Below are 15,405 nucleotides of genomic sequence, written 5' to 3'. Positions count from 1 at the left end.
CAAGAATGAAAACAGCCAAACTGTCATGTAAACAGAAATTACGAGTTTAGGAATTTTTTGTAACAATGGGTGGTGGACAAAACATTCATTCTAAAATATTACTAGAAAATGCGAATAAATGTTGAAATTAAAATAACAGTGATTATAATCATGCAACATCGTTCCCTTCCTATTTCATTTGTGTCAGCAGAGGTTATTCGTACCCAGCATTGAGACATCCAATTTCAGTACTTAATACATCTGCTGGTTTGCTCAAAAATGTAAAGTATATATAAGCCAACGGAGCTACATTTATTGTTAAAAAAAAGATTATATTATAATGCCTCCGCCACAATCTGATGAAAAGAATTAAATTTTACTTATAAAAAGAAATGGAATATATATATATATATATCATTATCAATAAATGCACAAGAAAAAAGAATAAGACTGACACCATAAATCACAAAAAAAGAAAAGAAAAATAGCAAACCGATATTGAGATTTTCACTGGTCTAATTTGCGATAGTTTCGAGTATTCACTGCTTCATCTAGAGTAAACTACACCTCATTCTAATCAAAAAAATTTCCAAAACCACACGCAATCAACATCAAACTGATAAACAAAATCTATACATTGATACGGGTCTTGTTACAACTTTTGCACAATATAGATTTTTTGAGAAAATCCATTAACATTCTAATTAACTAAAAATATAAATTTAGTAAAATTCTTTTAATTTATGTTAAGAATATAGAAATTAATATGACTCTGAAGTAAAGTTACAAACTTATAGAATTCTTTTTAAAATCAACAGGAGTAGTCTCCTCAAAACTTTCTCGCATATACTCTACAATAAAGGTGTTCTCCTAGATAACGCTTTGCATGGCATTGGCGTGCAATAGTTACGAAACAGTACTCTCCGACGTGAATTTGGCATTTTTACTGAATCTATCATGTCATCTTTGGCGAGTTTTTTGTCGATTCATCCCTGGCATGTAGTTAATAGTATACGAAAATCAAATTTTGATTTAGACGCATTTTCCCAACCGTTTGAAACAAAAATTTGACACAAATCTACACTTATAGTCACAGAATCAAATACTAAATGTATTTAAGTGAATGCGTTTTTAAGTTATCGCGTTTATATGTTTCTGAAAGTACAGACCGACAGACAGTCAATCCATTGTTGGATTTAGTTCCAAATTTTATAAATATCTACACTATAGATTTTAAATCTGTGCCCCGAATTTTATCTATCTAACTCTCTTCATTTTGTAGTTATCGTTTGAATTTATATTCCAACAGCCGAACAGACAGATTTTCCCCTGACAGGAATTTTATTCAAAACGTGGCAGAAATCTATGAATTTGGTGAACCATATACTAAATTTCACCCATCTAGCTCAACGTATTTATGAGTTGCCATATTCTTCACACTGTTGAGTTGTCGTACATTTTCCAAAAATGCGCTTTTCGAAATAGAGGAGGTCTAAAAATGAAGATTCATCAAATCTCGAGTTCGAACTTTTTGACGATTACAATATTTTGTCTATTGTAAGTAAACAAGGACAAAAAGTAACAAGGAAAATCAATAGAAATTCATATTATTTTTATTTGTATGCTCAAATATTAATTAAAAAAGTTTTAAAGCATAGCAAAATATGAGAAATTTAAGACTATTTGGATTTCCTTGTATTTAATATAAAGGGAAAAAATTTACATTTCAAAATGATATATATATTTCAATATCGGATTAATGGATGGTATATGCCAAGTGAAATTTGCTAAGGGGTTTAGGAATATATATATATATATATATATATATATATATATATATATATATATATATATATATATATATATATATCGACTTCTTAGAAAAAGCAAAACGATGAAATGGGGTCCTGTTTAGCTAAGGAGGTTAAAGTGTTCACTGTCTCCAAATAAGGATGCTAGGTGTTAATGGGCTAAATGGATCGCAGAATCTTTGGTGTTAATGGGCTAAATGGATCGCAGAATCTTTGGTGTTAATGGGCTAAATGGATCGCAGAATCTTTGGTGTTAATGGGCTAAATGGATCGCAGAATCTTTGGTGTTAATGGGCTAAATGGATCGCAGAATCTTTGGTGTTAATGGGCTAAATGGATCGCAGAATCTTTGGTGTTAATGGGCTAAATGGATCGCAGAATCTTTGGTGTTAATGGGCTAAATGGATCTCAGAATCTTTGGTGTTAATGGGCTAAATGGATCGCAGAATCTTTCTAACCACAAACCATGGAGTCCAAATATCTCTTATTGGTTCCTGTAAGTTTCCCCACCAAAGTTTTTTGAGAGATATCCTAAAAACATAACTTCCTAACAATTTTTTTAAGAGGGGAAAAAAAATCTCAACCGAATCACCTAGCGACAAATACTGCACCGATTTCATCAACTTCTATTTCATTTACTATATGCTCAAGACGTCTAAATATAGCGTCAATGGTCTCCTCTATCCTTCGTTTTCAAGGTCTATCGAAAAATAAAACTTTGACAAAGATCCCTAGCCTCAGCTAATGGACCGATAACGCCTCTTTGTAAGCACTAATTATTGTTTGCCAATGGATTCTATATTTTTTCGCGGATTTGCGTGTGCGTTAGGATGGATTTAATTTATCAAAATAGGGGTAAGACGAAAGATGAAAGGAGGAGATGTTTACATTGAAAAATAAAATGACTGAGATTACTCACGGATTTATGAAGTGTAAATATTGCTGATAACTCTTAATATTGTCGGAAAAAGATACTAATTAGCAATAAAATATTTCAGAGCAATTTTTGTTAACTGTAAGGGGCGCAATTTTGAATTAAAGTAAAATAATACGATCAGAAACGACAAGAAACTCACATACACGTAAAAAAAATGAATGAAAAAGTATTCTAACTGGGAGACATCAAAGTTAAAGAATGACGAAGAATTCCGGAAATGCGCTCAACCTTCCGCGTCTCACCTCTTAGCGAGATAGAATCGTCAAAAAGTGGTAATATCAGGATACTGAAACGAACAGTAGAAGATTCTATGTTTATTGTGCAAGAATAATCTTAAATAATGCTTATATTTATTAGGATATGAGATTTAGTGTATTAAAACTTATTGATATGATTAACCACTAACCTTTTGCACCCGTAAAAGTAATTCGATACGTAATTATTCACCTAATACAAAGATTTGTTTATTGCTCTGAAAAACAAATATACATAATTGTTTAAAGTGGAATTTCTTTGAAAAATAAATTTACACCTTTTACCATTCTGTACTCGTTTTTAACAATCAGAATTGAAAAATAAATAAATAAATAAAAGATCAAAATGATGCATCTTCTTGAATGGTGAGCGAGAGGCACCATTTGAGTGCAAAAGGTTAATATTATTAGTATTGTGGAAGAACCGTTTGAGGCTGAAGAAAACTAATTTATTATTATATTACTCTTTATTTCCAATTTTAAGATGAAAACAAAGGGGAGGGGACGGTCAAAAACACCCTATGAAATGCATACAAATAATCTTGAAATTTGTTTTGAGGTTATAAAAATCAGTATCGAGTATTGCATTTCGCATTTGTTTACTAGACAGATGATGGCAAAAAAGTTCCGTTTAATAAAATTTTAATTATACGTTATTTCTGCATAAATTACAAGTATGAAATATTATTACTATAAGGTCAAAGTTTTCACTAAAAATGTTAACATATATATAATATTAAGTTGCATTGGATAAAGCGAATTCTCATAATTTCAAGATCCATCTAAGTTAAATCAGTTATATGCACACCTGGTTTTAAAGCGACAAGTGGGCAATATTGGATGAATTTCGTAATTTTAAGCTATGGTAACATGAAAAGAACATTTAAACCGTCACATTTCTTCCAAACTTCCGCAGATATGCCTGTAGACGAAGGAAGAATGGGGAGTTAAATCGCTGGCATTTTCGGTATGTACAGCTGGCAAAATGTGATGATTATTTTAATTTTTGACAGCTGATGTGCATTAGATTCAATTGCACCAAACACGTTTCAAGTAAGTGGAATGAAAAATTTGAATAATAGGATGCCAGCTCAAGTATCTGTTAACTTCTTAATCATCGTGCTAGAGCGTATTACGGGCATCGAATTATCGTTTCTAAAATTTATAAACGGAAATTAAATAATAAAAAAATGCTATAATTCGATATAAAAATTACACATGAACCACAAATAATTGAAGCATTTTTAAGGATTCTCAACTGAGTCAGTAAGAAAAAGCCTTTCCGAAAATGAAGGTTTCATCTAATTAGATAGCAGACAGAACAAAGCAGTTAAGAGGTTATTAAATATATAATCCTAAATTTGTAGCAAAATGCATCTTGGGATTTCTTCATATATAAAATATTTTAATATGCTAACAAAATTCTTGTAAATAAAGTGAAGGGAATAGTTAATTGTTTTTTCAAATGACAATAATCAATCAACTTTAATATCTTTCTGAAATTCATTATCTTATGACCATCCCTTATTCCGTCTCTAATTTCTTTTGCGAAAGAAATTATCAATATATAAAGTTACAATTAATTACTTTTCTAATTTATGTAAATTATATTGAACCAGATCTTTGTCAGAACAGTTTTACAAGATCGCTTATAAAGAATACATTAAAAAATCATGCAATTATTTAATTGAAATGTAATATATTTTTAGTCTAATTTTTTTCCTTAACATTTCTTACAATAAAACTGGAACATATTAGATTTCTATGTATTTTCATATTCATTACTTTTCGTTCTCAAATAAAAAAAAAAATCGCTCTTAGCTTATTTTTTAAAAATTAAAATTATGTTTAAATTAAATTTTAATTGACTGGAGGAACTTCACAGAAATTAAACGCACGATCTTCAATGAACTTCTAAAATTAATTTAGACGGAAGAAAAAGAAAATGAGGTGACGATTGCCAAATCTTCAACCCTTTGTCTTCTCAGAGATATTTAGGTTTCGAAGTAGCTTTAAGGCACCCGAGACACTTCAAGTTATTTAAATAGAGGCTCTTAGTACAGCGGTTGTTTCCACTCTTGATAACGGAAATAACTCGTGGAACATGTTGACTTACTTATTTTCTAGTATATGAATGGCAAAGAAAATATTGCTATTATAAAAAAAATCGATCTCGAGTTTTTGATAAATATCACGATTTTAAATCTATCTCAATAATAAAATAAATTACTTTTTATTTTGTTCTTATACGAAATATATAAACAGAAAATATTGTAATCATGAAACAAATATGACCTCCGAGTTTTTATGAATCAGTTTGATTTGAATCTCTATATCTAGTGAAAACATATTTTTGGAATTATGTTTATCTGTTTATTTGTGAACACGATAGTTTATAAACGTTTTGATCTAGATGGGTGAAATTTCGTATGCGGTTTTTACCTTAAACTTGTAGATTTCTATAAAATTCCCGGTGAAATCCTTTGATGGAATTTGTGTTTGAACATATATAAACACGACATCTCATCAATACAAAGAGCTAGATGAATGAAATTCGGTACACAATTTTATCATTAGGTAATAGACTTGTTTTAAATTTTGGCAAAATCCATTAAATGGATAATCGTCTATCAGTCTATTTATTGGTATGTAATCTCCACATGCCATCAACAGGCAACCATTTGGTTTCATTCCTTTTATTAGTTTTAGCTGAAGCTGCTTCTAAATTGAGAGTTTCTTTATAGTCAGCTTTTGCTATAAATGTTACCGAAAATCAGGACCAGATTATATTTTTTTATCGGTCCTTCGGAAATAAAAGTCCCCTTTCCTTCTCTCTGAGTTCCTATGCCAGATATTTTTTATTGATTTTAATTCTCTATGTAAGCAAATTTATATGGCAAATTTTGATAGACTTACAAAAGATCTCATAATCAATCCCTTCCGAGAAAGTTGGTTTGAGTATTTTTCATGTAAAAAAATACAAGATTCAAATTTAAATCCAAATTTCTTTTAAAAAATTAAGATTAAAACCAAAGCAGTAAAAAAAAAGTTTTAAATACAATACTATTTAATTCTAGAGCCAGACATTTCTTTAAATTACTAAGCAACATATTGTTTTACAGTTTTTAAATAACTTAATATAAAACCTATAAAAGATAATTATTTAGGGATATTAAAACAAGGTCCTAACATTTAATCATCCAGTTGCTTATCCCACAATTTCCGCGGGTTGGCGATCAATCCATTTTCTATTGCATCCCGAATTTTTCGCAGTTTAGAGCATTTACTTAAACGATTACAGATTTTTATTATATCATATTATTATCGTGTAACATATAGTATCAGTTCACTTTGTTTGAAAAATATTTGAACCTATTTGCAAACATCACATTTAAATAGTGATTTAAAAAATTACGCAAACAGAGCCATAATTTTAATTTGAATCGGTTCGAACGCATAGATATTTCAAATTAAGTGAAAGCATAAAATGAATATTATTCACATATAACTTAAAACCAGCGTTAGTGGTCTCCACGAAACTTTCTTGTGTACTCTCCAATTAATGTCTTATCCCCCTGCATGGAATTATGGACTCTCCGTAAAGCCGTAATTGCCTTGCATGGCATTAGCAAATATGGTTACTAAATGGTTGCATGGTTACAAACAATAGTTACTCATGAATGCATAAATCTAACATTTTTTACTGCAACTATCATGCGAATATGTATATTGAACACCTTTTTGCCGATAGAATAAAATCAAAATTTGACACGAAATTATAATTCTAGTCACAAAATAACATATAGAATATCAATGATTTAAATCATTTCGTTTATTAGTTATGCGTATGAAAGTACAGACCGACAGATGGTGATATCTTTAACAGATATGGTGGGGCCGCGGTGACCTGGTGGTAAGGTCTCGGCTTCGGAACCGGAGGATTTTAGGTTCCAGACCCAATTCCATCAAAGAACCGTCGTGTAAGGGGGTCTGTTGCACGTTAAATCCGTCCTGACCAAACGTCCTCCCGCTGGTGTGGAGAGTGGGATGCCAGCTCAGGTGTCGTTCTCGTCATCTGACCGCGGTTCAAAATTATGAGGTCCGTCCCAAAATAGCCCTAGTGTTGCTTCAAACGGGATGTTAATATAACTAAACTTAATAGATATGGTTCAGAATTTGATAAGGATATATTTTAGATGCTAAACTTGTAGACCAAATTTTATTTACCTAACTCTTTGCGCTTTGGAGTTGTTATGTTCACTTGTAATCGAATAACCAGGCAGACCATGTAAATGGGTTTCATTTAAAATTTGATAGAAATCTATAAATTTGGTCGTCAATCCATATACTAAATTTCATTCATCTAGTACAAGACGTTTTTGATTCACAGACAGATAGGCATAATGTCACAAATGTGTTTTTCCAATTCAGGTAGGTCTGAAATGTGTAGAATCGTCAAAATCTAGAGTTCGATTTTTTTTTTTTTTTTGACAATTTTAATACTTTTTCTATACTTTGTATTGATGAAAGTAAAAAATGCCTCGAAATTTGAGGTCCCCCCCAATTTTGTGGTGGTTTTATGTAGATATCTACTTTTCTTTCTAATCTCGTCGCCCATATAATCTATGAAATCGGGCATTTTATAGAATGATTAAGCAATAAAGAAAATGATTTTGGGGATAAAGAAGAAGCGATTAATTTTTGCATTTATAATTCTAAACACTGAATTCAGTGCCAAAATAAACCAATATTAAGTTTAGTTATATTAACGTCCCGTTGTAAAGCAACACTAGGGCTATTTTGGGACGGACCTCGTAATTTTGAACCGCGGTCAGATGACGAGGACGACACCTGAGTTGGCACCTTCCCCCTCTCCACACCAGCGGGAGGACTTTAGCATGACGGATTTAACGTGCAACAGACCCCCTTACACGACGGTTCTTTGGTGGAATCGGGTATCGAACCTGAAACCCTACGACTCACAAGCCGAGACCTTACCACCAGGCCACCGCGGTCAAACCAATGTTAAATAAAATCCGATGAATTAATTCGCATACGTGACAACACGCAATCTGTGACGCTTGTCACAGATTGAGGATGCGCTCGCCTCAAATTTCTATGATAAAAAAATAGAGTCTGAATTTTTATAGAATGCATATTTTTTTAATAAAAGCCATTTCGTGACTCTATTTCAATGTCTTTCGTAAGTAGCATTAGACATTCTATGTAAATCTGAGATATTACATTCTATGCATAGGGAAAGTATGTATAATCTATTTCTACTTATAAAAAAATGAAAATGTATGTTGGCGCTCAACAAAATACACAAGCAGATCAAGATCTCCCAAAATCGGAGCATATTTTATAATTTGATAATATTGTTATCAATATTTTATATTTTGGAATATACACCTTGGAGGTATTTTTAAGAAGCTTTGATTATAATTTTAACTAAAAATTAAGATTTTTTTTTAATCACAACAGATATTTTTTTCATATCATGAAATATTTCTCGAAAATAGAGATATTTCAAAAGCCACTATTAATTTAATATGCAATTCATGTGGCTATTGGTAGCTTTCATTTTACATTAAAAAAAAATTGGAGAAACCGTTTCAATGTTTATGATGGTAAGAATGGTTGTTTGTTTTGCCAATTATTTTAACTATGTAAATAATAGACTAATAGCTGGTCACCAAAGTCAGTAGTTGTTTATTTTTTTATGAGAAAGAGTAGATAAATTAAAAGGTATCCAGAAGTTCCTCTGAACTCTAGAAACCAAAACCTGTTTTAAAAGGATGCAATATTTTATTTAGTGCCAAATGTAATCCAGGATGTCATATATTAGCCAGAGTATTATAATAGTATTTGACTAAAAGGAAGAGGGGGGGGGTCACCTCTATCAGCAGGAAAAAAATGCCTTCAAAATAGAACATATTGGAAAATGATAATAAATTTCTACCACGAGAAGTAGAAATGAAAGGATGTAGAGGGCAATATTTTATGACCTGTAGCACTGATTCATTATGCATTTCGGGCAATATTTTATGACCTGTAGCACTGATTCATTATGCGTTTCGAAATTCATAATCAAAATTTCAAGAATTGAAGGATAATGTTTCCGAAACCTCATTCTGGATTCTAATGTGCATCTAGCAAGAGAAAAATTCAGTGACAGATTTACGCATTTTGTAGCTCTAGGCAGTGGACATTATAAACTCGAAATCTTTTACTGATTCTTAGAATTAAGTAAATATATTGCTTGCATGAAATCTAATTAGTAATAATGGTTTGTGTTAAGAATAGAAATTTAATTTCACTATTTTGCACGTTTAATCATTTTTTTATATTGATATCAATAGTAATTCGGATTGTAAAACAAAAACGAAATATTTGCAACTCTTAATAGTGACTCTCTCTGATATTTTCCCAGAATTATGTTTTTGTATTATTGTTAGTGTTACTATGCTTTAATATTCGTTTTTTTAAGGCTCTCGCCATGGACAAGCCCGCTGTTACGAAGTCAACGATTTTAAGCCGGTGGGGGAGCGTCTCTTGTTTTTTTAGTAGCGCCAACTAGGGCCAAGAGCACGACTTTGCTACTCACGCATCACTCATTCGCTTGCACAACCCCTTTTTACAGGGGGGGTGGGCACATTCACACATCTCACAGATAGAACAACCATGCCCAAAGCGGGACTCGAACCCAGGACGCCCAGATCACGGGGAAGACGCGCTACCCCTATGCCAGGACGCAGGCTTAATATTCTTTCAGAATTTATATCTATCTTAATATTCTAGTATGGCAGTGGGCGGTTAATGTCAGTCAATGATCGAGATTGATTGGATTGGACTGTGGGATTTAGTGACGCAAGTGCCATATTTGACTATACTGCTCCAGTCATCAAGAATGAAGTCCTGTAGACAGACAATGCTAGTTTCGGAAATCTTTTGTAATTTTAATACAATTTAAATGTTCTAAAATAATTTAATTCAGAAGTATTGTAACTTGGGAATCAGTCAGCTAATTGCAAGGAGGAAGAATGAATCATACAAATTTTCAAACAAATTTGAAAGAAAAAAGTATTTATAAGAATATCCTGAAATTTAAACAATATCTTATTCTAAATTGAGTATATTGATGTTTAATATTAAGTTTGAGTACACGATCCTTGTAAATAAAATAATAAAGTATCAAATTTGAATTATTCTAAAAATAATGCAACAAATTACTGGGTCACTTAGGCAATTAGCAATCTCGTCTGTTTTTGTTTTTTTATTATTATTTTATTTAAACCAGTCAATAATGTTTGTAATGAATAAAGATGTCAAGTAAATCAATTCTATTATGATTACTCGATTACTTCAGGTAAGTTTATCTACTTACCTGAAGTTTCGAAACAACACGAAGGCTATTTAAGGTAATTTCGAATCATAGTCAGATGATAAGGACGACGCTTGAGTCGGAATTGAAAGATCGAAATCCGATTCCAAAGATGAACTAAATGTGTGAACTTCGTACATATGTTAAATCTCAGGTGGAGAATCAAAAGTCCTCTTACTAAGAAGCATGGAAATTTGGAGAAGAATGCACCGACTCAGTTGTCATCCTCATCAGCTGACCAATTTTGAAATTTCTATATCCATTCCAAAATCATATTCATGTTGCTTGCAAATAGGAAGTTAATGCAACAAAGCAGAATATGGTCAAGCCAAGCAATTAACATCAGTAGCTTAATTTTGTCTGTTTAGCTGTCTAGAGCTGTATGATGTCTTCTAACAGCCGATGAGATAGACAAACTTTCTCCGACCCCCAGTGAGCAGCTGATACATAAGAGGTCGGAGTGAATGGCAAATCTCCATAGGTAGACGAATCAAGTGGCTGTGTTGAACGGAAAAGTATTATTAAAACGTCTTTATATTTAATACTAATAAAGAAGAATGTAAATAAAGAAGATAATAAAGAAGAATTGGCCCGATCTATTGAACAGACTTACTTATCTTACTAATTTTTTAATAATTTTAATTAATTAAAAGTTTAATGTTAATTTATAGTTTTCCTGCGATAGCTTCGGAAATTACATTTATTAAATATTATTACACAAATTGTTTATATAATTTTAAAATTAAAAAATTGTTTAATGATATCAATTTTATCCTAAATTTCGACAACTTAAAAATACGACGTAAAATAATTTTACTTGGATAATTTTCAACAACAGACTTTATTATAGAAAGAAAATTCTAACCGTTTTCTTACTTTCATAAAATATTTAATCCAGTGACTTTTTTTTTTCTTTTCTCAGTGTTGAAAAACTAAAGGAGAAAGATTCTGTTAATTAATTATCTGTACAGTTTACTTGAGGAATCAGAAAATGAAATTGCATTCCTGCAAAAAATGGAAATTGAAATAAAATACCCAGGCACTCAAACTTTTAATGGCATTATGATGTCGTTGAGTTTCGACACCTTTAGGAAGGTTCATGTACAGAATAAATAGAAAACATGTATAATGCTATTAAAATAATATGGTTTTAATGTATACTACAATTTGATACTTAAAAATATTTTGTATACGTAATTATGAGCAAGAAGTTAAGTGCAAGAGAATTAATAGCAATTAAACACTATCAATATTTCTTGCGAAGAGTCAGGACGTTAAAGAGAGCTAATTTTATGAAATACTTATGAAATAAAATTTTAATCTCAAGAGAATTGAAATAAAGGAAACATAAAAAGCCCCATTTTGTCATTAATATTAATTGCGTAACATCTCATTTGAAGTACTAATATGGCCAAAATGCATCCACCGCTGGGCTCAGGGCAGAGGTGTAATCATTGATTAAAAATATTATAAATCTATTTGTTCTGTGAATTAAAAAATATTTGAATTATCTTTAATATTGTTTCAAGTATAATTGTTCAGCTTATGTCATTACATTCAATCATTACAAATCTTATTAAACATGGAATAACTATTTGAATAATAACCATGAGTTTTAACAAAATTTCTAATAACTTTACTAATCTAAAACAAATCATTAATATGCTTCATAAGACAAAACTATTATAAAATGTGAAATAAACAGACTGGTTCGTTAAATGAAGAATCTCTTAATACAAACTGCATAAACCGCACATGGCACTGTTTTTCGTTTAATGAATGCGAAACCATGGTTGCACAACTGTGATATTGAGTGTATCATTTCTAAATTTTGGATAGAGATAATTATAATAAATAAATTGAGCCATTTGCACATTATCATAACTTTATTAAACTCATAAAACTATCTACAATAAGGAGCAGAATAAAATCTTATTTAAAAAATATAATTAAGTGTAAATACTCGTAATTTAAAATTCTTATCTTAGACAAATAATAATGACAATTCGTCTGTCAGTTTATAATCAGACGAACTTTTCTCCCTCACGTGGAAAACAAAATATAATGGCAGTAATTCGCTTACATGAAACATTCCACAATCTGCTTCTTGTTTCAGAAGCCATAAATTATAAAGCATGAATCCTTCCGTTGTATATCAACATAACCGTCTGTCTCTTCTGCTTCTTTGGGGAACGGAAACACGTGATGTTGGCTCGTATTGAAATGATAACACTTCATGCCGGTTGGCGAGTTTTTGTGGCAGTTAGAGCGGAAACACGGACGTTATCGATTCCGCTCTTGTTACCTCGGTCGGGTTTTGTTTAACGGAGCGTTTTCCGTCTTGCTGTTTGTAGCAAATAGGAACTTTTAATTTGGATGCGGAAATTTGGCGTTTCTCCGGTAAGTTTTTTTTTTTTTTGGTTTGTATTATGTGCCAGATAAATCGTACATTTGTTACTTCAGTTGTTTCCTTTAATGGAAGATGGTGGAATTGATTTAAAAATAAGCTACGAAACGTATTAGGATAATCTTTTTATCTCAGGATTTCTGTTACTTATAAATGTGTCTTTATTAATGTAGTAGTAGTATTTTTAAGAGTTGAGGGTGATCCTAAACTAGAATTACAATTTTTATACTATGTATCTCTAACATTTTGAATGGTTTGAGAGACATGATAAATATTTATTACATTATAGGGTTTTAAATTAATATTTGTGTGTGTATTCGATTTTTTATATGTATGCATCCATTTAAAAACTTTACTTTTAAAGGTAATAATATGTGATCTTAAATGGATTACCTTAAAATGCGTCATTTATCTTCTTACGTTCAAAGATGGACTGTGCCCAGGTAGTCACAGCCTGTTGCACGATATTGTGAGATATATCATATTAATCAATATTCCACGATATTATACAATATTGCGAATATTGATCGATATCATAAAATATTGTATAGTATTTCTGAGCTACTAGGGCGTTGATAAGGTTTCGATTTTGGGAATGGGAGGCTTCAAACTCGAAATCCCATTCCACCGTCTTATAAATTGTTTGATGAATGAAAATTCGCTGGTGTACTTATGCTGGCACATGGCATAGATGCTTGGGAAGAGAGCACCAGCTCAGATGCCGTCTCTGTTATTTGACCAAAGCTCAAAAATTATCTGAATACAACTCAATACTTCTAAACGGACAGAAAACATAACTAAATCTGCACTAATTTCTCCATTTTATACTTCCCTAAGCTCTTCCGTCTGCCTTCCTTTTTTTGTAATTATCTCTATTGTTCTTTGAGTAGAAATGCGTTTTTTTTCTGGCACAAAAAAAAAAAAACTAAATAAGCGAGAATGATGAAATTTGTCTTGTAGATTAAATACTTAAATAAATTGCAACAAAGGTTTAGACCTAAATTTATCTGGGAATAATTTTTTCTATCTACCTCTCCATGTTCATATGAACGCAACTCGAAATCACAATGATGATAATGTCGTCTCCGCGTTACAACAGGAAGATGGGAGTAGTAGCTTCTGAGGGTAAAGACCCCTGAGCACCCGAGAGCAGAAGTTTGACTTCTAGCTCATATGAAGATGACACTCGTACACTCGCTTGCACAATCTCTTTTTACAGGGGGACTTTTTCACACACCTCACGCATAGAACATAGGGTAAAGAACAACCATGCTCGAACCCGGGACTCCCAGATCACGGAGAAAGCGTGCTACCCCTAGGCTAGGACGCCGGCTAAAATCACAATGAACTAAATATATGAAATATGGCAGATGATTTTATTTCTAGTATCGTAGATGTTGCTATTTTTTGGATTAAACCCTTCAATGAGTACAATGAGTACCTCTTTGTATGGTGAACCCGATAACTAAAAACCACAGTTAGGCAGATGAATGAAATTAGACGTGCAACCTCGATTGTCCATTATAGATCTCTTCGAAAATTTGGGCCATTAAGGGAACAGGAAATCCAAAATGTGCATTCAATTTTCTTCATAACACTGCAAAGCTAAACCCAAAAGTGAATATTATTTTATACGAGAAAAACGAAGAAAGAACTCTGGTTTCCATTTTATGAATTTTTAGCTAATTTAGCCGAATTTGCTTCTGCCATGTAAATGAGTAACAGATAAATGAATAATCGATTACAAGATATAAAATATTACTTAAATATATTATCTCCACGCATTAAGAGTTAAAATTTAAATGTTTAATCCTGATCGCGGAGGTCTTGGAAGTGCATTTTGATGCCGTTGTCAGGGAATTGCATGTTTCAAACCTATTCTCCTGGGCATCTTTTAATAAATATGAACCTTGTGCCTATATTTTCCCATTTCCAAATGTTCAACTTCCACAGATGTGTATTATGTGGACATTTTGGAGAGCCCGATATTTATTCTGATGTACTTCTCTTCGTCTGATCTCACTTCACTATCTGTAACAATTTTCGATCCTAGAAGCCTTTGGACAAAGTAATCGGAAATTCCGGATTAGCCAAACTGTTTCTAATTTCTGTTTTCGCATTTTCCAATTTTTTTTTCTTAACTATGTATAACTAAAATTGAAGAAAAAAAATTTATAGCGATTTTAGTTTTGAACCCTTTTTGGAACTGACCTATTTGACATCGCTAGAGTATCGTGCTTTTTTATGCATTTATGTTTTTAATTTGGGTTAGAGAAGGTTTGGAGCCTAAATGATTGTATAATTTTTATTAAACTAATCAATCTATAATGAATATTTGTTTTTACTTGAAGTAACTTTATGTGGGTTTTTTTATTAACAGTTCCTAATTTGACCCCTCAAAGAATTGAATAATTAGCTTTTAAATAATTCTATTTCTCAACATTACTGTACGTAGGATCGCTCTAATTTTACCCATGGGGATGAATAAGCATGAAGGAAGAATTGAAATAATCAGTAGAAAATATTTTATTGGTACTGTAATGTATAAAAAATACAAGTCTACAGTTTAAATAATTTTAGTGGGAATTATTTTTTTTCTATCGCACATATCATTAAACACTAATTTAAAAATA

At 31.5% G+C, this 15,405-nt stretch overlaps 1 protein-coding gene across 1 annotated transcript in view; it reads right to left on the bottom strand.

Moving 5' to 3' along the window:
• The window catches only part of LOC129971437 (meiotic recombination protein DMC1/LIM15 homolog), a 56,180-nt gene that overhangs the window by 24,066 nt on the left and 16,709 nt on the right, over positions 1-15,405 (bottom strand). The gene's annotated exons all lie outside the window — the stretch shown is intronic.

The sequence above is a fragment of the Argiope bruennichi genome, chromosome 6 (genome assembly GCF_947563725.1).
Source record: "Argiope bruennichi chromosome 6, qqArgBrue1.1, whole genome shotgun sequence".
NCBI lineage: Eukaryota > Metazoa > Arthropoda > Arachnida > Araneae > Araneidae > Argiope > Argiope bruennichi.
Note: the sequence above shows the minus strand (reverse complement) of the source record. Positions and strands in the feature narration are given on the sequence as shown.